This window comes from Columba livia, chromosome 1, assembly GCF_036013475.1.
Source record: "Columba livia isolate bColLiv1 breed racing homer chromosome 1, bColLiv1.pat.W.v2, whole genome shotgun sequence".
Taxonomy (NCBI): Eukaryota; Metazoa; Chordata; class Aves; order Columbiformes; family Columbidae; genus Columba; species Columba livia.
In genome coordinates, this window is record NC_088602.1 from 129929652 (window position 1) to 129951964 (window position 22313).

At 44.4% G+C, this 22313-nt stretch overlaps 1 protein-coding gene across 1 annotated transcript in view; it reads right to left on the reverse strand.

Annotated features, from left to right (window-relative positions):
* Positions 1 to 13244, reverse strand: part of TSPAN9 (tetraspanin 9) — a 161329-nt gene extending 148085 nt beyond the window's left edge. Inside the window, exon 1 of the mRNA XM_021297583.2 lies at positions 12937 to 13244. The gene's annotated coding sequence lies outside the window, so the exon portion shown is untranslated. The remainder of the gene's footprint in view (positions 1 to 12936) is intronic.
* Between the last annotated feature and the right edge of the window lie 9069 nt (positions 13245 to 22313).

Consider the following 22313-nt stretch of genomic DNA (forward strand, 5'->3'; position numbering starts at 1 on the left):
TGTGTGCCAATTAAAACAGAAATATTAGTCATAAAAAAACAGTGCTTCTTCCCCTCTGCATGTAGGTTCCTATCATCACCAAGACACCTGATGAGCTGTTTACAGCAGCAAGAACAGAAATTAAGCAAGATCTATCCTGCTGAACTCTCTTGCACTAGTCTCAATTTCTCTTCTAGTACAACAGACCACTGCTGGAGTGAAAAATCACACAAAACCAAACAACATAAAGCAACCCACTTTCTCTGATTCATATTGGTACTTTCAAGGCTGTAACAGCACCACCCTGTCCTGCAAAAATAGCAAACTGACGAAAGTGAGATTAGGACTTTCTCCAGACACATGGAGGAGACATATAGAAGAGTAGGACCTCCAGTGTTTAATACCCCATAACTATCATTACAGCTGCATACAAAAACTACAGGCTGATTATTAGAAATAAATGTGACTATTCACCAAACTTGGTCAACAGAAATGTTTCCATTATTCCATTGTCATTGGTGGTCTTTAAATTAATGTTTTCCCTCAGCTTGCCTCGCTGTATCATGTAAGATTCTGAAACACTGTTTCCAGACTCTAGAAGTCAGATAAAGTACTCAAGTGTATCTACGAAAAAATAACTAATTTCTAAATGTTTTCAGATTTCCAGTATAAAGCATTTTTTAACAGCGGATAAGAAAACTTCTTTTCAAGAATGGTGTTTTCAAAACTAAATACTGCCCCTTTCAGAACAGTAAACATGGAGCTAAGGAGTTGCCTTCACAGAATCACAAAATGTTAGGGATTGGAAGGGACCTCAAGAGATCATCTAGTCCAATCCTCCTGCTGGAGTGGGAACACTTAGATGAGGCTACACAGGAAGGTGTCCAGCCAGGATTTGAATGTCTCCGGAGTAGAAGACTCCACAACACCCCTGGGCAGCCTGTTCCAGTGCTCTGTTACCCTCACTGAGAAGAAGTTTCTTCTCAAATTTAAGTGAAACCTCTTGTGTTCCAGTTTGAACCCATTACCCCTTGTCCTACCATTGGTTGTCAGCGAGAAGAGCCTGGCTCCGTCCTCATGACACTCACCCTTTATATATTTGCAAACATTAATAAAGTCACCCCTCACTCTCTTCTTCTCTAAGCTAAAGAGACCCAGCTCCCTCAGCTGTTCCTCATAAGGGAGGTGCTCCACTCCCTTAATCATCTTCGTTGCCCTGCGCTGGACTCTCTCCAGCAGTTCCCTGTCCTTCTTGAACTGAGGGGCCCAGAACTGAACACAATATTCCAGATGTGGTCTCAGCAGGGCAGAGTAGAGGGGGAGGAGAACCCTTCTCGACCTACTAACCACCCCCCGTCTAACACACTCAGGATGCCATTGGCCTTTCTGGCCACAAGGGTACAGAGCTGGCTCATGGTCATCTTGCTGTCCACCAGGACCCCCAGGTCCCTCTCCCCTACACTGCTCTCTAATAGGTCATTCCCCAACTTCTACTGGAACCTGGGGTTGTTCCTGCCCAGATGCAAGACTCTACACTTTCCCTTGTTAAATTTCATCAGGTTATTCCCCGCCCAACTCTCCAGCCTGTCCAGGTCTCGCTAGATGGCAGCACAGCCTTCTGGCCTGTCAGCCACTCCTCCCAGTTTGGTACTATCAGCAAACCTGCTGATACTACACTCTATTCCCTCATCCAAATCATTTATTAATATATCGAATAATGCAGGCCCCAGTACTGACCCTTGAGGCACTCCACTAGATACAGACCTCCAACTAGACTCTGCCCCACTGACCACGACTCTCTGGCTTCTTTCCTTCAGCCAGTTAGCAGTCCACCTCACTACTCGATCATCTGGACCGCACTCCCTCAGTTTAGCTGTGAGGATGCTGTGGGAGACTGTGTCGAATGCCTTATTGAAGTCAAGGCAGACCACATCCACCACCCTGCCATCATCCATCCACCTTGTTATGTCCTCATAAAAGCCAATGAGGTTGGTCAAGCACGACTTCCCCTTGGTGAAACCATGCTGACTGCCCCTAATGACCCTCTTATCCTTGATACCTTCAATCCTTTCACATTGAAGTTTAAGAATCAATGTACCTCAAATTAAAAATTGCCTTTGTTGCCAAGAGAAGGTCTTGTTGATTTCACAGTTCACACTGTTTATTTACTATGCCTGCTGGAGCACATGGACACTGCAAAATATCATACACATCAGTTCTATACATCTTTCATAAGGTGAACTAATACTACACAAACACTAGGCTCATCTCTGATGTCAAGCACATGCAGGCAACCAACCAACCAACCCAGCTCCCTAGAGACACAAGGGACAACTTTATTTCAGTAACTGAATTAATCATATTGAAGTCAAATGTGGCTTAGCAAAACCTATAAATATTTTTAAAATTTCAGTCATTAAATAATCTAAGTTTCCTATAGTTCCACAGTGTACTTATTGGCTAGTTAGTCAAATTGATGCCACACATGGTACGCTGTCAACTACGTTTAAAGATTACCTTCATTCACCATTGATGGAAGCCTGTTACGAATACAGCACGACATGTGGCAAAGGCAGGAATAGTCTGAGAGGAGTCCTCCAAGTAAAGCAATCCAGTGTCAGGTAGTGGTCACTGCCACATCACAGGTACGCTGCTTGGCTTAACATAAGCCGGGTCTATACAGTAAAATTAACAGAGGAAAACTAAATACCTGCAAGGAAACTGTTAGGGGAAAGAGGTCTTGCTGTTGACAGAGGTAGTGCTGGTAACAAATGCAAAGAAACAAGAATCAGACCAGAAGTGGTGAAACAAAAATTCGCAGGTAGATGCAACTGAAGAGCTCGGTTCATATGCTCTGAGGTTCACTAGAGGGCTCAAGTTGGTACAATGCTTTTGTTACAAATGATGATGCAAATAACAGACAGCCTGCAAACCCTTCAGAAACTTAGATCTTTCACCATGTTGTCTACATGAATGTGGAACTGTACTCAACAATTAGGCAATCTGTCCAATCTAGTGTTCACAGCAGAAGGAAGTCAGGAGACAGGGTTGCCTTCCAAACCAGAAGTCCTATAACGTGAAAGCTAGCAAAACCTAGAAATAAATGTAGATCTTTGCTCTTCTAGAAACTCAATGATTGGAAGGCACTTATCTCCTGATAACCATAGGTACATCACCATACTTGGTCCTCTAAAATAAAGCATACATGTCTTTCAGTTCTTGAAATCATGTCCCAAGGGCAAGCAAAGTCTGCTTGCTTTTGTAAACAGATGCCTTGAACTGACACCATCAGCACCAAGTAAATATCTACTTCGGCTGTCACTGACAGATTTGAGTTTGCTATGGGGATATTTTGTACCTGAAGCATGGGATGGGTGTCTTTTATTAACAAAATTAAAACCTACATCTCTAACCACTTTCAGATCTTTGAAACAGTAACAGGACTGTCTAGTGATCCAAGCAAAAACAGCCTGATTAGCTATCTTTTTCTCATTACTTCAGAGGAACATTGAGCAAAGAATATAACCTTTCACTGCCTCTTAAAAGTAAAGGAGAAGGATTACTCAGCAGCTCAAAAAAGATGAGTGCTTTAAGAAGATTTTGAGAAGTGACTTTCAAGTTTAAAGACCAGAGGAATTAAATAACATTTACTAAAGCAGGAAGAAACATGGAGATTCCCACATGAAGCAACATTTCTCTTTCAAGCTCTTTGAAAAGCAGTTCAAAAAATATAGCTGCAGATCTAAAATACTTGGACGTTTTGCTTCCCCTGTTGTGGTTTCAATGTAAAAACAGGGAGGAAGAAACAAACTACATACAGCAAAACAGAATGTGTGGTTCACTTGCCATACAATGAACTTCCTCAGCTCTTCAAAGAGGAATTGATGGAGAACAGAATGCAAAGGAAGATGCATTAAAGATGAAGACTACAGATCTGGAAAAAACAATCTATGATGAGACACAAGCAGGACTTCTTGCTCTCACGAAACAAAGCAGGACATAATAGAGATTGCTTGGGGGTCCCTGTAGAGTAGGAAAATTCAACTGGTAGAGTAAGAAAAGGAAAGCCTAACAGCGAAAAAGAGAAAGAAACTAATGAAGGTGACTTTTTTTCAGGGAAAACTGGCTGCTTTAAAAAAGATGTCTAGAGAAATTATTTAAAGAAAAAAAAACAAAACAAAACAAAAACAAATGGAAAGGGAAGAGTTTCTTGTATAACTCTTGTGAGATATTTTTTGGTGACCATCCCACCAAGAAAGGGTAGGACAGCATGGAACTTGGAAAATGGAAAGCCATACAGATAGGTTTACATTGGTTTGGGAACTCAGGACTCTGTCTGTTATCATTTCCTCCTCCTGGTTCTTCCTAGAAGACCCCTTCTCTGCTTCACAGTCCTTTTCACTTTGCCTTCTGTATTTGGAATAGAGAACAATTTCAAAAAGCTCCTGTTCAAAATGAAGCCTCTTCCTCTCTTTCATATTTCTCTATGGATTACTGGTCCCAGAAAGTACTTTTACCATGGCTCTCTTACCCTAATCTACAACCATATTCACCTGAAATACTGTCCTGAAACAGGAGAAACTTCACAGTGTAGGATCTAGCCACTCTTCCATCCCAAGTGGTTGTGAGGGGAATAAGTTGGAAATCTTTCTAGAGTTGTAGTTCTTCTCTCTTGCTCTTCATCTCTTATGGCACCAAATAGCTCAGCAACAGCTGTCTACACAATTTATATGCTCTTCATAGCTTCCTCTACTGCTATCAGTAGTGTCCCAGGTGCTACAAAATTCAAGTCTTGCCTGTCCTGCCACTTTCTCCATTTCTGGGAAATATATCAGCAAGAGCCTTTTTAACACTCAGAGCCACTGTTACTTGGCAAAACTTTGTGAGACAGAGCAGAAGCACTGGAGAGATCCAAACACTCTGCTGTATGAAAGAGAATCACTTTATTTATATTTGGAAGGTTTCATTTACAGGCTTTTAAGCCAGCCATTTAGGTTTTTATTTTACAAGGAGACATGCTCCTGTCTGCTAGTTAGTATGTCTCTTCTCTTGCCAGAACCATTATCCCATTCCCCTGATGGTATTTTGTCCACCTGAATATAAATACATATAAACAATACTCTGCACACTGTCCTCAAGTACAAACAACATGCTAGATGTTCTTAGAACTTTGCCTTCAACCCTTCACAACTTCAGCTGTACTTTCTTCAAAGTAAAGCAACAATCGTCATTCACGTAAGGTTAGAGTCAACATTAAATGCAATGCAAAGCTGGTTTGGGGATAATGACACATTTGAGAAACCAAAGAACTGCTCAAAATAAAGCTAGTTGAACACCCTGGGCAGAAAAACCTTACACTGAACTGTACACAGAATTAGGGGTAAAAGACAGCAACAGACACAGAGAAAGGAAAATACACTTTCAAAAGCATTCTTGAATTATTCAGCCTTTAGAAGTGAGCAAATCCAAACAGAAAGTCTCCTTGCTTGTGCTCAGCATGAGTTTTGAGTACAACTGCAATCACCATACAAAGCATTTTTCAACATATTGCCACAAGGCACCTGGGGAGACCAAACTGCAAAAGACTAGGAATTTGGGTGAGTAACACCAGTGTATGCAATGTTGTCTCTCAGGCTTTGCCTTTCTACACCCATATTCATTTGGAAATTAGTAATGATTACCTAGAGGCTATAGAGAACTCTGCAACCCCTGAATATAGATAAAACTATAAATCAGAAATTACTATTTGTCCAGCTTTGTCACAACACTTTCTTTCCAATGAGTCCTTCCCACCAATGTCCTAATCCCAGGATTCTTTCAACATCAAGCCCTGCCTCCCTCAATCCTTCAGGTCGAATGACTTTAGTTAGGACTGAACTTGAAGGACACTCGATACAGGAAAACTCACAGAGCTTTCTGCTCTCTAGAATTTGAGCCAATCCCTGTTCCCTAGGACAAGTCACAAGATTCTGAGTTAAGTCTCCTTCAGACCTGCTGGGTGTGGCATTTCAGCTCTCTGTTCAGTGTACCACCTCAGCCTTCCTTTGCAGACTTTCCACCCAGAAGAGGGCCGCAGACTTCTCCCTTAGCCTACGACCTTCTCAAGACTCCCGCATTTTCACTTATTCCACCCAAGCTCCTTCTCCAGCCTAGCCCTGCTTCCTTCCACATACAGATAATACAGCTCTTGTGGTCCTATGCCTGCATAAGGTTTATATACTCTGTCATATCCTTCTTATGAGTACACACAGAACAGTCCAAGAAATTATAAATCATTTAACTGTCTGCAGCAAAGACAGCTCTACTTTAACAATATTAGTGTAGAAACTAAAGCTCAGTTCACAGAGTTCAGCTGATTCTAAAGACATGCCGTGACTTGGCCTCAGAAATAGAATTGGCTTTTCACTAGTTAATGCAGTTTGTTTCCTTTTTTGCATTCGTAACAGAGACTATGGAAATAAACACCCTAGCTATTAGTCACTTCCACCTTCAGAAATATCAGTCATTAAAACAACGTGACAGTTTGCATTAGAAAAGAGAACTCCGACAGTAAAAGTAAAAAGTGCTTTCAAAACAACTTAAATATGAAAAATTTTCCTGTTATGCCTTTGAAACAAAGATTAATGCAAACTTCATATCTTTTAAACCGATGTTATTACTTCAGTGTTATCATAATATCACATCATATTCACATCACTGCGAAGAAATGCTAAGCTTAATTACTACTTTTGTCTATTTAAAGGCTTATTGGAGAACACATTTATGATCTAGTCTGCCTCATCTCCTTGGAACTATTCCCAGAACATGCCTGTGTGTTTAATATTCTTGATTTTAAAAGCTTTTCAACAATAGGATTTTTTCATCCCTCCTCAACAGGCATTTTAACAGCCTTGTACTTCCATCAAAATGCAGTTCATGACCTATGGGGGATCCCACATTTCCTATCTCTTCTTTCTTCCACATGAAGCACGGAGGTCAGATGCCTCCTGTTTAACTATGCTTGCAGTCACAGCAAAAGCAGCAGGGCTCTGCCCAAGGATCATGCCTTATTTTACAAACTCTAGCCTTTAAGGTTTATTTTTTGACAGCAATTAATACAAGTGCTTGGAATATCAGAAGAAACAGTTTAATAGAGCCTAAAGAGGAAATGCTTTCAAAACCAGGCTGAGAAGGAAAAGTGAAGTAGGGGCTGAAAGACAGCTGAAGCACAGCCCGTAACTGTGGCAAAAGACAACTCACAGAAACACATGACTTTCCCAGAAACACCTGTGCAACTGAGGAAAGCATCCAGCATCTTTCACTAGATAACAACATCCTGCCTCATTATAAACACACCAAAGAAAGTATATCACTGAACCAGAGGCAGTGACCCATGAGACAGATTTGATGTTTCCTTCCCCCAAGAAACATAGCTCTGTCTTTCAGTTTCATCTGAGAGGCTACAGGTAGCAGCAGAAACAGTCCCTGGAAGGCAGCTTTAGGAGACCAGGAGAGATGAAGGACTTGACCATCCTCAGAGCAAAAAAGATTTTCATTGTATCTGACTCAAACCTCCTGTTTCCACTTAATTTGTTGTCCCTCATCCAGCCACCACATACCAATGTGACAAGCCTAGCTCTGTCTTCTTGATAACCGCCTCTAAGGTACTAGAAGGTTCTCCAAGCTGAACAAGCCCAGTTTCCTCAGCATATGATCCTCATACTGTATTAAAGGCCCTGATCAGGCTCACCTGCTGCCTCCACCCTCACTCTCTACCCATGATCCCAGGGGCTCCATTTAAGCTCTGCCTTTGGCCTTCAGTCCAAACAATGCTGTAGGTGTGCCTGTCTCCAGTTATGTCTGCCTATGGTCATGGACTCTGTTGATGCATGGTGTGATTTCCTCACTTGACCTCAGAGCTGCCACATCACTACAGACCTCAGTGATAACTGGACTGTGTCTGACCCTAATTACAATCACTAGACCTGATCCTGGTCTGCTGATTCACATCTCAACTTGATCTTGTACTTGCCTTAGCATCACAAACCTGCCTGGTGATCTAGACTCTTGCTTAGCACTGGCTGCCTTAATCTATACCATGGGATGGGGCCCTGACTGGTGGGGCACCTGCTTTGCCAGCTGGGTTACCACACCAGGCTCCCAGCCTCCCATCTCTTAACCAGGGGCCAGCTGTTCCATTACGTGCTCCAGCCTCTAACAGTCCTAGTGGCCCTCCATGGGACTAGCTCCAATTTATCCATGCCTTTCTTGTCTCTCAGGGCAGAAAACTGGATGCAGTATTCTAGACTCTCTAACAAATGCCAAGTATGGGGAGATAATCACTTCCATTGGTATACTGGCTGCAGTCTTATTAACATAACCCTGCATATTGTCGGCCACCTTTGCTTCCACAGCATGCTGCTGGCTCATGTCTAGCTTATTTGAAGCATTCTCCTATCTTTTTATGCATCAATAAATGCAGTGACATTTTTTCAGGTATCAGTCACTTGCAATACTGAAACATGATAAAAGTGAAAAACTGAGATTGGTTTTCAATTGTCAAGCCCAAGTGCAACAGGAATGTTAACATCTTGGTTCTAAAATAACCAGTCTTTTCTGATCAAGGCCCAACCAACTCCACACCAGCTCTCACAGAGTAATACTGAGGCAAAGTCTTGGATTCCCTAGTGCAAAATTGCTCATTTCACATGTGCCACAAATGTGGAAGTAACTCCTCCAACCAGTGCTGCAGTCTCAAGTGTTGTTTTGCTATTTCATTTTGAACTGTTCCCATATTCCACTTTTTTATTGCAATGATTGAGTTTGTCTATTTGGAGAAGGAAGGGTTAAACATTAAAAATAAATGGTTGTGCTGAAAATACCCTCATGGACAGGCTAATGTTTAGCATGTTTTGGTAGAACATAACTTAAAATAGCACGGAAAGCAAAGACGGTGGTATATGTGTCTCTGATGGCTATTTTCTGTTAAAATAACCACAAGAACTAAGATAACACTGACATTCCCAGTTAATCCTCTACCCTCCTCAAGAGAGATGAACAGGATCATTGTAACCTTAGGGCTTTCTCTGAATAATGCAAATGATGCTGCATTAGTTTTATTCTGAACCCAAGGTCTTCTCATGTGGCTTTATTCATGAGAATTCATTTTAAAGAAAGTGCGGATGCCTCAAACCAAATTTGATGTAAGCTCTACAGCCCTGTCACAGAAAAGGTCTTGCCTGTAGAAGCTGCAATTTGAAAAGCACAGGCCTAAAAATATGAAAGGCAGAAGCTACATTTGCTCCATCAGTTTTCATTCTTGAAGCTCAGAAAAAAAAAATCAAAACGGAAGCCAAGGGCACAGAACTATGAGGTCTGGTTTTTCCCTTGGTGTTGTCAACCACATGCACATCACAGTGATAATTTTTCCTTTGATATTTTTTAAATTATTGAGTGCTAACTATGGCCCCATATTCTATACTGATATACTTAATAAATGCATTTATTCAGTGGCTATTATTCTTTGCCATTACATACCCTGTCTATAAAGAACTTAGAATCATAGAATCATTTCGGTTGGAAGAGACCCTCAGGACCATCAAGTCCAACCTAACATAACTCTAGCACTAAACCATGTCCCTAAGAACCTTGTCTAAACTCCTTTTAAACACTTTCAGGGATGGTGGCTCCACCAGTGCCATGGGCAAGCCTGTTCCAATGCCTGACAACCTTTTCCGTAAAGAATTTTTTTCTAATATCCAACTAAACCTCCCCGGCACAACTTGAGGCCATTTCCTCTTGTCCTATCACTTGCTGCTTGGGAGAAAAGACCAGCATGCTCCATGCTACAACCTCATTTCAGGTAGCTGAGGACAGCAAGAAGGTCTCCCCTCAGCCTCCTTTTCTCCAGGCTAAACAGCCCCAGTTCCCTCAACCACTCCTCGTAAGACTCATGCTCCAGGCCACTCACCAGTTTCGTCACCCTCCTCTGCACTCTCTCTAGTACCTCAAAGTCTTTCTTATGATGAGGGGCCCAAAACCAAACACAGTATTCAAGGTGGGACCTCACCAGCGCTGAGTACAGTGGCAAGATCACCTCTCTAGTCTTGCTGGCCACACTATTCCTGATACAAGCCAGGATTCTGTTGGCTTTTTTGGCCACCTGGGCACACTGCTGGCTCATATTCAGCTGGCTGTCAATCAATACACCCAGGACCCTTTCTGCTAGGCAGCTTCCCAGCCACTCTTCCCCAAGCCTGTAGTGCTGCCTGGGGCTCTAGTGACCCAAGTGCAGGACCCAGCACTTGGCCTTGTTAAGCCTCATACAACTGGCCTCAGTCCAACGATCCAGCTGGTCCAGATCCCTCTGTATGGCCTTCCTACCCTCCAGCAGATGAACACTCCCACCCAATTTGGTGTTGTCTGCAAACTTGCTAAGGGTGCACTCAATCCCCTCATCCAGATCATTGATAAAGAGATTAAACAGAATTGGCCCAAAACCTGAGCCCTGGGGAACACCACTCATGACCAGCCGCCAACTGGATTTGGCTCCATTTACAACTCTTTGGGCCTGGCCATCCAGCCAGTTCTTTATCCATTGCAGAGTACACCCATCCAGGCCATGAGCTGCCAGTTTCTCCAGGAGAATGCAATGGGATATGGTGCCAAAGGCCTTACTGAAGTCTAAGTAGACAACATCCACAGCCTTTTCCCCATCTATTAGGCGGGTCACCTTGTCATCGAAGGAGATCAGGTTGGTCAAACAGGACCTGCCTTTCACAAACTCATGTTGACTGGGCCTCATCATATGGTTCTCTTGTACGTGCCATGTGATGTTACTCAAGATCATCTGCTCCATGACCTTCTCTGGCACCGAGGTTAGACTGATAGGTCTGTAGTTCCCCAGATCCTCCTTCCAGCCTTTCTTGTAGATGGACATCATGTTAGCCAACTTCCAGTCAACTTGGACCTCCCCAGTTAGCCAAGATTGCTGATAGATAATGGAAAGTGGGTAAGTGATCACCTCCACCAGCTCCCTCAGCACCCTTAGGTGTATCCTATCTGGCCCCATAGACTTGTGGGTGTCCAAGTGATGTAGTAGGTCGCTAACCATTTCCCTTTGGATTTTTGGGAGTTTATTCTGCTCCCCATCCCCATCTTCTGGCTCAAGGGGGTGAGTACCTGGTGCACAACAGTTCTGACTATTAAAGACTGAGGCAAAGAAAGCATTTAGTACCTCAGCCTTTCCCTCATCTTCTGTCACTATGTTTCCCTCTGCATTCATCAGGGGATGGAGATTCTCCTTAGCCCTTCTCTTGTTGCTAATATATTTATAGAAACATTTCTTGTCACCTTCACAGTGGTGGTCAGGTTCAGCTCTAGTTGGGCTTTGGCCCTTCTAATTTTCTCCCTGCATAACCTCACAGAATTCTTGTATTCCTCTTGAGAAGCCTGCCCCTCCTTCCAAAGGTTATAAATTCTCTTTTTATTCCTAAGTTCCAGCCACAGCTCTCTATTCAGCCAGGCCAGCCTTCTTTCCTGCCAGCTCACCTTTCAGCACATGGGGACAGCCTGCTCCTGCACCTCTAAGAGTACCTTCTTGAAGAGAGACCATCCTTCATCTGTCCACTTCATCAGGTATCTTCAGATAGACTTCAAATAGACTTAATCTATCAACTTAACAAACAAACCATTAAAACTACCTCTGTCACCTGTTATTACTTTGCTACAGTAATAGGTTAAATTTTGACATCCACAGGTAAAGTTTAGACCCATCCAGAAGTAACAGCCCAAACAAGCCACATGATTTGACTCTCATGGCTTTTCTGAATAATGTCCAAATTTTTCTCAGTCAAATCCCATATGACTTACCCCAAAGTCAATTCAGCGAGGCAGGAAAATCAGGTGCCCCCATTCTTAGCCCTACATTACAAACTACAAAACCAAGCAGACTAAAAGCATAGGGGGAAAGAAAAAAAAAAAAAAAAAAGTTGATAAAAGGACTAAGTAAAGAACGGCAGCTTTATTTACCCTTGTAGTCTATGTTTTCCCCTACCACAGCATCCCCATATCACAGGTGCTCCTCTCTGCCCATCTGAAATTTCTGGAACTGATAGGCCTTTTTGAGTGAGGCACGGTTCACAGAGCTCCCACCTCCCATCAGGAGCACGGTGACAAGCAAGATCCAAGATCTGGCAAGAAAAGTTTCCAAAAGCTTGAACAGAAAAAGGCAAAGCTGGAATCAAGTTTTGCGTAAGAAGGGGGAAGGCAGGGACTACTGGCACCACCTCTATGGGCGGCAGCCGAGGAGAGCTGTCAGCCTATCGGCCACCTATGATCTTGCTCCTCCATCGCCCCCCGGACCGCGGCCTCCCTCCTGCCAGCCGGGCTTCCCTCCTGGAGTCCCACCGTGCTCTGCCCCTCGCGGGGACTTCTTCGCGCTCCCGCCCAACCAAGGCTCGGCTCGGCTCCGCGCCCTCACCCTGCTGCACCCTCCGGCACTGGGCAAGGGAAGAAGAAAGGAGGCCCCCACGCCTGCAAGCAACGTTGTTGCGGACGCATTTCACAGGTGGCGGGGAGAAATCCCAAACCGACGCCATCCGCTCCCGTCAGGAATGGGCACCGCGGACTCTTCGGCGGGGAGCAGGACCCGCGCATGCAGACGCCACTGGGATCGTCTCGTCCCTCTGAACAAACTTTCCCGTTTCCGCAAAAATAATACAGACCATGGCGGAGGAGAGGAGGTTACTGCTTTCACCACACACTCCTTACCCCTACGATTCTCCCGCTCCCCCACCCTGCCAACACCCACAGGGACCCCGTCACACCCCAGAGCTTCCAACCGCCAGGCCGGCGGCCCCCGGTCCCTAAGGCCGGTACCCCCCGGCACCGGCTGCCCCTCGCCGCCCTGCTCCTGCCATCTCTCACGGCCGGGAAGCGCCCGCAAATTTCCACTGCCCCCGCAGCGCCAAGTCTCACCCGCGCGACCCTGGGCTGGGCTGGGCTAGGCCGGGCCGGGTGGGCCGAATGGGGCCGAGCGGTGGGGGAGCCGCAGAGGCACGGTAGGACACGGCTCCAGCTCCTGCCAGCGGAAACGGGAGGAGGGGCTCGGACCGGCGCTACCGAGCAGGGAGGAGCTGGGGGCGCTGCCCATGGGAGGCTCCAGCCCAGCAGTGGAGGGAAAGCAGCGCCGCCGGCCCAGTTCTTCAGCGCAACTCCCGCCGCCCGGAGCCGGCCTGGCCGAATCCGGAGCAAGAGGCCGCCGTCCTGCGCCCGATCCTCTGTCTGATAGGTCTGCCCTGGTGCCTGCTCGCCAGGGGTTCGCCCCGCCCCCTGTGAGCCCACTCAACCCACCGCAGCCCCCCGGACGGAACCTTCCTGGGGGGGGACGCCATGGGCATTCCTCTCCTGCACCTTCACGAAACTGGGGCGTCCTGCGCCGAGACTGGGGGCACTTAATGCCTCCCTCCCTGGGCTGCCTCCCCTGCCCTGAGGGGCCTGTGGCTGAAGTCTCCTGTGGGTTCGCATAGACAGGGGCAGTAGCTGGGATGAATGTAACCCACTAGCACCTAGACGGCTGCTGCTGCAAATGGAAAACCCATGGCTAAGCTGCTCGTTGGTCCTAAGCCCACGACTGCCAATATATTGCTGTGGCTTCTAGCACAGAGAGTAAGCCTGTGTGACTGCTCGTCTGAGCTCTTTGCTTTGGCAGCAGCAGAATGCAGGCTGCATAGAACATTGTCTGTAATGTTGTATAAGAAAAGGCCATAAGGGAGATCCTCTTGAGATCCTACAGAAAGTCCCTACCTGCTTTCTGCTGGGTGTCAGTGGAAGGGCAACAAAAAGTTAATGGAGCCAACTTCAAACACCAGCTCCAGCAGAGGTGTCTCTTGAGTCTTAACAGAGCTTGAGAAAGAAAGTTCTGGTGAGGACTGCTAAGCAAAGTGTGTGAGGTGATGTGGTCTAGAATTGGGGCAGAGACACCTACAGAAATAGACCAGTGCAGTCATGGACATGGGCCTGCTGGGCGGAACTGTATTTCACAGTGTGTGAAGAGCAACTCAAGGTTCTACCATAAATATTTCTGTAAAAGGAAGATCTGTTTCATGTTCTTAGGTCCCCTGTGTATCCTCATTTCCTTCCTTGTTTTCATGCTTCTCAAATCAAGGGCATGTTCACATCAAATATATTCTCTCATACCTTCCATTCTGTCCTATATGGATTTTTATAAACTGGTCAGTTTAACAGACTCTAAGCATCCTGGTGGTAGTGCTGCCAACACCCCAACTCTCAGCTGCTGCATGTTTGTTCCCGCCTCCCCTAGAAGAAAAGCATGTGCAGCAGCACTCTGTTATTCATTTATTTATGTACAAGAGTACACAAATGTTGCTATGTGTTTACCCTAAAGCAAGCAATGAAGGAAATCGGCCTTGCAATGCAGCAGTTCTCTTTGTTGAGAGAATTTGATTTGGTTCTTTGGTTCTAGGCTCCATCTGTAGCTCTAATGCAATAACTCCTGTTGTACCTGAGGACTGAAGGATCTTCATTCCAGAAATGTTGTCAATCTTTAAATAACCCAGGCTCAACCTCTAGAGATAAAGGACCATTTCCTCAAAGATGAACAGGGCATGAAGCCAGTAGACAATGAGGACAAGTCTGGCAGTTTTGATGGTGGTGTTATTGTTGTTTGTTTGTTTGTTTTAACAGAGACAACATGATGTTATATTCTTTACCTGTTGACATAAGCAGAAGCAGCTTTATACCCAGATATATGGGATTTCTGTAGTTCAAGTGAAAGCTTTGAGTAGCTGTGTTTGAGGCATCTAGAAATGGACACACAGCTTTGAAGTGTGATTCACTGGGTATAACCCCCCTGCTGTAACAGACAGCTTTGGGTCCCAGCCACCAATTTCAGATTAAATAATTGAATGGCAACAGTAACGTACTGTGGGGAAATTAGGGATGTTGAAAAACGGAAGTTGGTGCTTCTCTTTCTGACAGAAAGGGATCATCCATCTAGACTCTGTAGCTTTGCTATATTCAGGTTCTTCCCATCATTATTGCTATGTTGCTCATTTGAAGGAAGTCAGGGGTGTGCTTTTTTTTTTTTTTTTTTTTTTTTTTAATTAAGCACTGTTTATTTCCCTCAGAATGAGCACCAGGACTTCGTGGGTCATTTGAGAGGCCAAAAATGGTATGGATCACAGATCTGGAATCTTCACTAATTGCTGAATGAACATGTTAAATTATGCAAATACAGGAAAAACATGCTTATCAGTGTAGGAGATCTGGATCTGGTGTCCAAGAAGAGGATTGTCCAAAAAAGCAGACATTTGCAAGGGGTGGGACACACCATGATGGGAGGGGGAGCTGCTCTTGGGGCCTTGAATAGGCCTCAGGTGCCCCGACTAGCTTTACCTGGGGCTTCCATCTGTGTACCCACTGCTTGTTAGCCCGGGAGCTTTATCTGTGCTCAGATCTGGGCACTCCAGTCATTTTCTGAACTCTGTTTTATGTCTGTCTGTGTCTAGTCCTGGATTGACTTCAGTCCTGACTTATTACATGGCCTTTGTCTGGCATTGACTGGACTGTTAGTGGAACCTTTTACAATCTTTGCTCTGCTCATCTCCTTAGATGCTATACCCCGGTCTGCGAGGTTACTGACAGACCTGTGGTCAACATACACTTCAGGCTAGCTTTCTATTGTAAAGCAGCCCTGCTCTTGCTGTTCCTTTACAAGCATGCCAGTTGTCTGCTGCCTTGCTACTTGGTTTTGATGTAGACTGTATGTGTAGGATTGATGAAGCAGCATGATTCTGGCAGCTTCTCAAAGGCTCAGTACATGTTCTTTCTGCTTCTGCTACAGCTTTACAGCAAGTTTGAAGGTGTGTGCTGGGTCAGCTGGGATAGGGTTAATTTTCACAGGAAGCTGAAAATGTCCTGGGTTTGGCTGGGATATTGATTTTTCTCAGGAAGCTGGGAGGGGACACAGGCAGGACAATTGACCCAAATTAGCCACAGGAGTATTTGATACCATATGAAGTAATTCTCAGTATAAAGCTGGAGGGAACTGGCTGTGGAAAGAACTCGCTGCCTGGGAAATTGCTGCTGTCCAGGGCACCCTTTGTTCTCCAGGACCAGTGGTGTGGTGCAATCATGTTTGAGCATGAAGTGCGGTCCATGCCTTCAATCTTCTGGGCTTGGCTGAATGGGAGCAGTGTATGGGCTGGGCATCAGTTTTCTGCGCTGGTGAGTGACTGCATTGTGTACCCATCACTTTGTATATTCTTTCATTTTTGTTATTGCTTTGCTATTCTGTTAAACTATTCTTATCCCAACCCACAAGTTTTATGTTTTTGGGGTTTTTTTTGCAATTCTTCTCCCCATCGCACTGGGTGTCAGAGGGGGAGACACGAGTGAGTGAACAGCATGTGGCTGCTGGCTGAGTTGTTCTAACCTGTCTGAATGTTCTTATTCTTTGCTGTCACCACTTAAGTTCTTCAAATCCTTCACCTGGTCCAAGATGTCAAAGAAACAAGGAAAAATGGGCTGGATAATGAGGAAAAAAAGTCCCTGGGAAACCAATTGCACCAAAGGCTAAAGCACATATGTAATACTCAAGGAAACTTGTCTTACCTGAAGTGTTTCTTTTGGCTTTGAAGTGAAGATGATGAGATGGCTCCTGTCTTACCTAGTTCTGTGTTGCTCAGACCCATGCTCTGTTTTGTCTCATCTCAGAAGTTTATATTTAAGTGGAATCATTTCAGTAATCAAGCCTGACATGATTCCACAAGCAGATGTAGCTGCACAACCGAGGGCTGATATACCGAAGCATGTGGGTTAGAAAATAAAGGAGCTACAGTTGAATAGAAACTTGAGATGCTTTCTTCTAAAGCAAGCATGGATATTTAGATGCTTGTTTTGTCACTTAATCTTCTAATGCCTCAGTGTTGTGGCTGTTAAATGATCAGTGGAATCAGCTTTTGCTGTTTTGTCCTTTGATCTTACAGCAAATTCTTATAGGCTAAGGTTAATATTTTTGGTATTTCTGCCCCAAGAGAAATGACACTTTGATATCCTCATTTATTGTTGGTTTAGAGTCCAATTTAGCCTTTCCTCTTGAAACTAGGCTAGCTCTTTTTTTAACTTATGCTGATTTTTGGTGTTTGCTTTCCTTCATTTTCAGCAAAATTGCAGCTGGCTCTTAGTTCTGATGTACTGTCGGGCTTCTTCTCTTGAAATTCCAATAAAGGAACCCTTGGGGACAGAGATCTACAGTCCTTTCAGCGTTTCAAGTGTTTTTGTCTGGATCTTACCCAGTCTGCAAGGTCACAGGAGCCTTTTAGTCCAGAACAAGATTTCCAGTACTCCAGTTGACTCACAGCTTTATTAAATCTTCTTCATGTGGTAGTTGTGACAACCTTGAAGCGGTCCCCCCATGTTTAGCAAAACAAAGGGCTATGTTATGCCTTAAATATCTGGGGTTTGCTACTTTGGTCATAAAAGATAGATGGCTGTGGAGGCAGACACATTGTCTTTTTTTTTCCCCCAAGGTTTTGTGATTGATACTTTGGGTGGAAAAAATAGATGGCTGTGGGGTCAGGTACCTTGTAAGATAGAGGCAATTAACAGTGTTCCTGTGAAGGCCTCATGGCCTAATTGGGATGATAGAGATGGACCATCCGTTGGACAACCAATTACCAGAAGAAACCATGAGCAAACAGCTACCCTTGACGAGAAAACAGCTCACTTCTGGTCAGTACTGTGAACTAGTGTGAAGACCGCAGACCCATTTCCAGAAGCATTTCCTAATTAGCATGAAAAGCAAACAGAGGGAGGAGACGAACCACCCTCTCCTATCTCGCATGCAAATGAACTGGGTTATAAAACAACCTCACGCATGACATGAGGTGGTGGCATGTACCAAAATCTTCAACGCATCCACCCCCCCTCCAGAGGTCGTCGCAGGACTGATCAGCCAGTGTAGCAGTGATATCTTACTCTCTCTCTCTGATATCTTAGTTTTCCTTGTCTCTCTCTCTTTTCCTTTTTCTTGAACATAGAAAGGTAATACCATTGCAAGTTCTGCTGCTAAAGTCTTGTTAAGTTTTGCAATATAGTTACTAATAGTTGTCAATCCACGGTTTTTAGAAGGGCTTTTGCTGTCAATGCATTGATAAGTTTTGTGATATTATAACATACTTTTGCCAAGTCACTAATAACTGTAATTTGTATTCCACCAAGTGCTTTTAGTAAATTCATAATTCATTTGGACCTCTGGGGTGATTTTCTGTCATTCACTTCGCATTACTGCGCAGAAATTCCCAAAGTTAACTTACACTCGATCTCACCTGGTGAGACAGGGTGCATGTCGTGTTCAGAGTTAACTCATCCCTCATCCCATCTGTTGGGATGGGACAGTAGCCTCCATAGAAGTGAGCTCTCCCAGAAACATGAATTTTCTGTTGGTTCCTCCGCTGAGTTTGAAAGGTAGGTAGATGTCTCTTGGTGACCCTGGTTATTTACACCAAGGAGCTGTGAACTCCAAGAGTAAGAGTAGAAAGACACAGTGCCAGAGAAGAGGCTTTAATTGTTACTCAGTGAAAAAAAAAAGACCTGCATAAGGATCCCTAAATCAACTGTCCTAAGATTTCATCTGTTCTTCAGCCTGTTGGCTTGTATTCATTACTTTGATAACATCATAAAACTGTGCTAATATGTCTTTATTCATGATCAGCTGATGGACAAAAAAGACTTCTAGGGCTCATCTTCTTCAGGGAGATGCAGGCTCATCTCCATGGGATCTGCTGTACCAGTGTGAACCTACAGTGGAAGCATGCAAGGCACCAAGCTCATGTTTGCAGAAGAGCACTACTCCACATCACAAGCAATTTTCCATCACTGGGGACTAAACACTACTCTTTCCTCTGTACAGGCTTTTAGAAACATATTTGTTGTCACTGTTGGCCAAAAATAGTTTTCCAAAGAGTCAGACTTTTTTCTGATTTGTGAGGTTTTATTTGTTCTGTTGCCTGCTCCACACATGGTTCAGAGATTAGGAGGGAAATTACATAGGTCTGAAATAAGCAGGTGTATGGCATCGGTAATGGACTGTAGCCAGCTGGTGCCATTCTTACCTGCGTGGCCAACTGTGAGGGGTGGCTGGTTTGCAGAGAAGATGTTAATTTGGTTCTGGGTGGTTTGGTCACCTTGCTGTATGTGATGACAACTGATGGGCCAGAGCAGCACTGTGCTTGCATGGATTTTTCACGTGTAGCACAGAACGGCAGGCATTTCAAGATGCTATGTTTTCTAGGTGTTTAAAGTACTTGGCTCGGCTTTCTCCAAGCTTGCCTGATTCTGGTTACCAGCCATGCAAATCTTATGGAAAGCTGTTGGTATCAGTGTTCTGTGTTGCTGTTCAGAAGTAAGTTTTTGTAAGCATTTGTTTGTCTTGGAGAGACACAGCAGGAACTTTGTGCACAGGAAAAAGTTGCAGATGTTGTTTAGTTGATGCAAAAAAGTGCTTCTGTGCTTTACTAGTCACTTCTGGCTCCTGCACAGAGAAGGTTAACAGCACTAGCTCTGCACAGTCCTTAAAAGGAGCCTTTGAGAGTACAGGGTCTGCAAGACTCGGGGGGTGAAATACTTCATTACATATAAGAAATAAATAGAGCTTTATTCCCATCTCTGACTTAATGACCTCATCTTCGCTATTGTCCTTACCCACATCCTTTCCTTCCCATGCTTCAAAGCACAGGCTATGACCTAGCACAGACCATGAGCAGCAAAGTGCGGTGTGCATGGCAAAGCCAGTATCATGCCAGCTGCTCCACAGTAATGTCTAGTGAAGACTCATCCCTGTGAGGGACCTCCTACATACAAACAGAAACGTGCACTGGGGCAGTCACAACAGATAACTGACATGCAATAGTTTAATGAGGAAGTAAGTCAATTAGTCCCCCTTCCTCATCAAATTGATTGCCCAAGCACATTGGGACTCCAGTGGTGCAGGCCTTTGTGTTTTAAGGCTAGTCCTGGTGCACTTTATTCTTACATGAACACAAAAATTGGAGGTTCCCACTGACTGGAAGCTAGCCAACGTTATTACAATATACAAGAAGGGCATGGGGGAAGACTCAGGAAACTACAGGTCTGTTAATCTAACTTCAGAACCTGGAAAAATAGGGGAGAAGATCATACTGGGTGCTATTGAAAGGCATTTAAATAACAATGCAATCATCAGGCACAGTCAACATGGGTTCATAAAGGGAAAGTCCTGTCTAACTAATTTGATATCCTTCTTTGGTGAAGTCACTCACATAGTGGGTGAAGGGAAGGTGGATATTGGTTTTTTGTATTTTAGTAAGGCTTTTGATACCGTGAGATGAGCAGGTTTACAGTGTGCTGGGTGAATGTCACCATTTAGCCCTGGGCCAGCATCGAACAGTAAACAGCCACTCTCTCTCACCTTTCTTTCCCCAGGGGGAAGGAAGAGAAGAGGAGAAAAGACTCACAGGAAATAGAAACAGATTTAATAGAACAATAATAAATAATAGCTGCTGGAATGTCTGCTCCCAACAATTAAAACTAAAGGACAGACACTGCAAGCACAGTGAGTCCAGCAAAATGCAGACATCACAGCACACATAGGGAAGTCACAAGAGTGTGAACCCTCACAGACAGTGACCAGCGAAGAAGTGCCATCCTCAGCAACTTCATGCTTGTATATGGAGTGTGGCATTCATGATGTGAAAATAGTTCTGTTGGCCAGCTCTGGTTAGCTGTCCTGGGTACGCTGCTCCCCACATCATACACCTGCTTACTTGCAAAACACGGGAAACTGAGGAACATCCTTGGTTTCCCTAGAAATAAGTATCAACACCAGTTTTCCCAGCATTTTCCTCATCCCAGAAGCTAAAGAGCAGTTGTGGAGAAAAGAATAAATTCTATCCCAGCTAGGCATAAACATTACAAAGATAACAACTGTAAATAATAGGCATTGTCAGCACTATTCTCACGCTGAAGCAAAAAATGCTGCAGCTACTCCAAAGAAAATTGACTGTGCTGGCTGAAACCAATTGACTGAAGAGCAGAGCTCAAAGTTGTAGTGAATGGTGCCACATCCAGCTGATGACCAGTCACCAGCGCTGTTCCTCAGGGCTCAATTTTGGGGCCAGTCCTGTTCAATGTATTTATCAATGATCTGGATATAGGTATTCAATGCACCATTAGCAAGTTTGCTGTCAATACCAAACTGGGAGGTGCTGTTAACTCTCTGGAGGGACAAGAGGGCTTGCAGGGGGATCTGGATAGATTGAAGCACTGGGCAAATATTAATAGCATGAAAGTTAAGAAGAACAAATGCCAGATTCTGCACCTGGGATGGAGTAACATGAGATACAAGTATAAATTGAGAGAACAGTGGCTGGAGAGCAGTTCTGCAGAAAGGGATGTGTGGGTGCTGGTCAGCTGAAGCTCAATGAGTCAGTAGTATGTGCTCTGGCAGCTGAGAAGGTAAACAGCATACTGGGGTGCATTAAATTCAGCATAACCAGCTGGCCAAATTAGGTGATTGTCCTGCTGTATTCAGCATTGGTGTGGCCTCAACTTGAGTACTATGTGCAGTTCTTGGTCTCACAATTTAAGAAGGATGTGATGATACTTGAATGCACCCAGAAGAGGGCAAGAAAGCTGGTGACAGGGCTGGAAGACATGTCTTATGAGCAGTGGCTGAGGAATTTGAGTTTGTCTAGTTTGCAGAAAAGGAGGTAGCCTCATTGCTTTCTGCAGCTTCCTGAGGAGGGGACATGGAGAGGGAGGTGCTCATCACTTGTCACTGGGATCCAATGATAGGATGAATGGGAATAGTTCAAAGCTGCATCAGGGGAGGTTTAGACTGGACATTGGACATTAGGAAACATTTCTTTGCTGAGAGAGTGGTCAAACACTGGAACAGGCTTCCTAGAGAGTTGGTCAATGCCCCAAACCTGTCAGTTTGAGAGGCATTTGGAAAATGGCTTTAACAACATGCTTTAACTTTTTGTGAGCCCTGAAGTGGTCAGGCAGTTGGACTACGTGATCATTGTAGATCCCTTCCAACTCTTTTCTTCTTTTCTCTTTTTATTTCTTCCCTTCCCTTCGTATCTGTATATGAAGTACATTCACTAGGTCTTTGCAAGTAGCCTATATTCTGGTTTTCTGTTTGACATCTGTTGTTGTATCCCATTTCAAAACTTTACCATAATAAACTTGTCTAACTCATTTGGTTTAAAAGTTAAATTTTAATAGTTCATTCTTTACTATTTCTTGAATATTAATTCCTCGCGAGGAATCAATTCACCCAGCTGCAACAG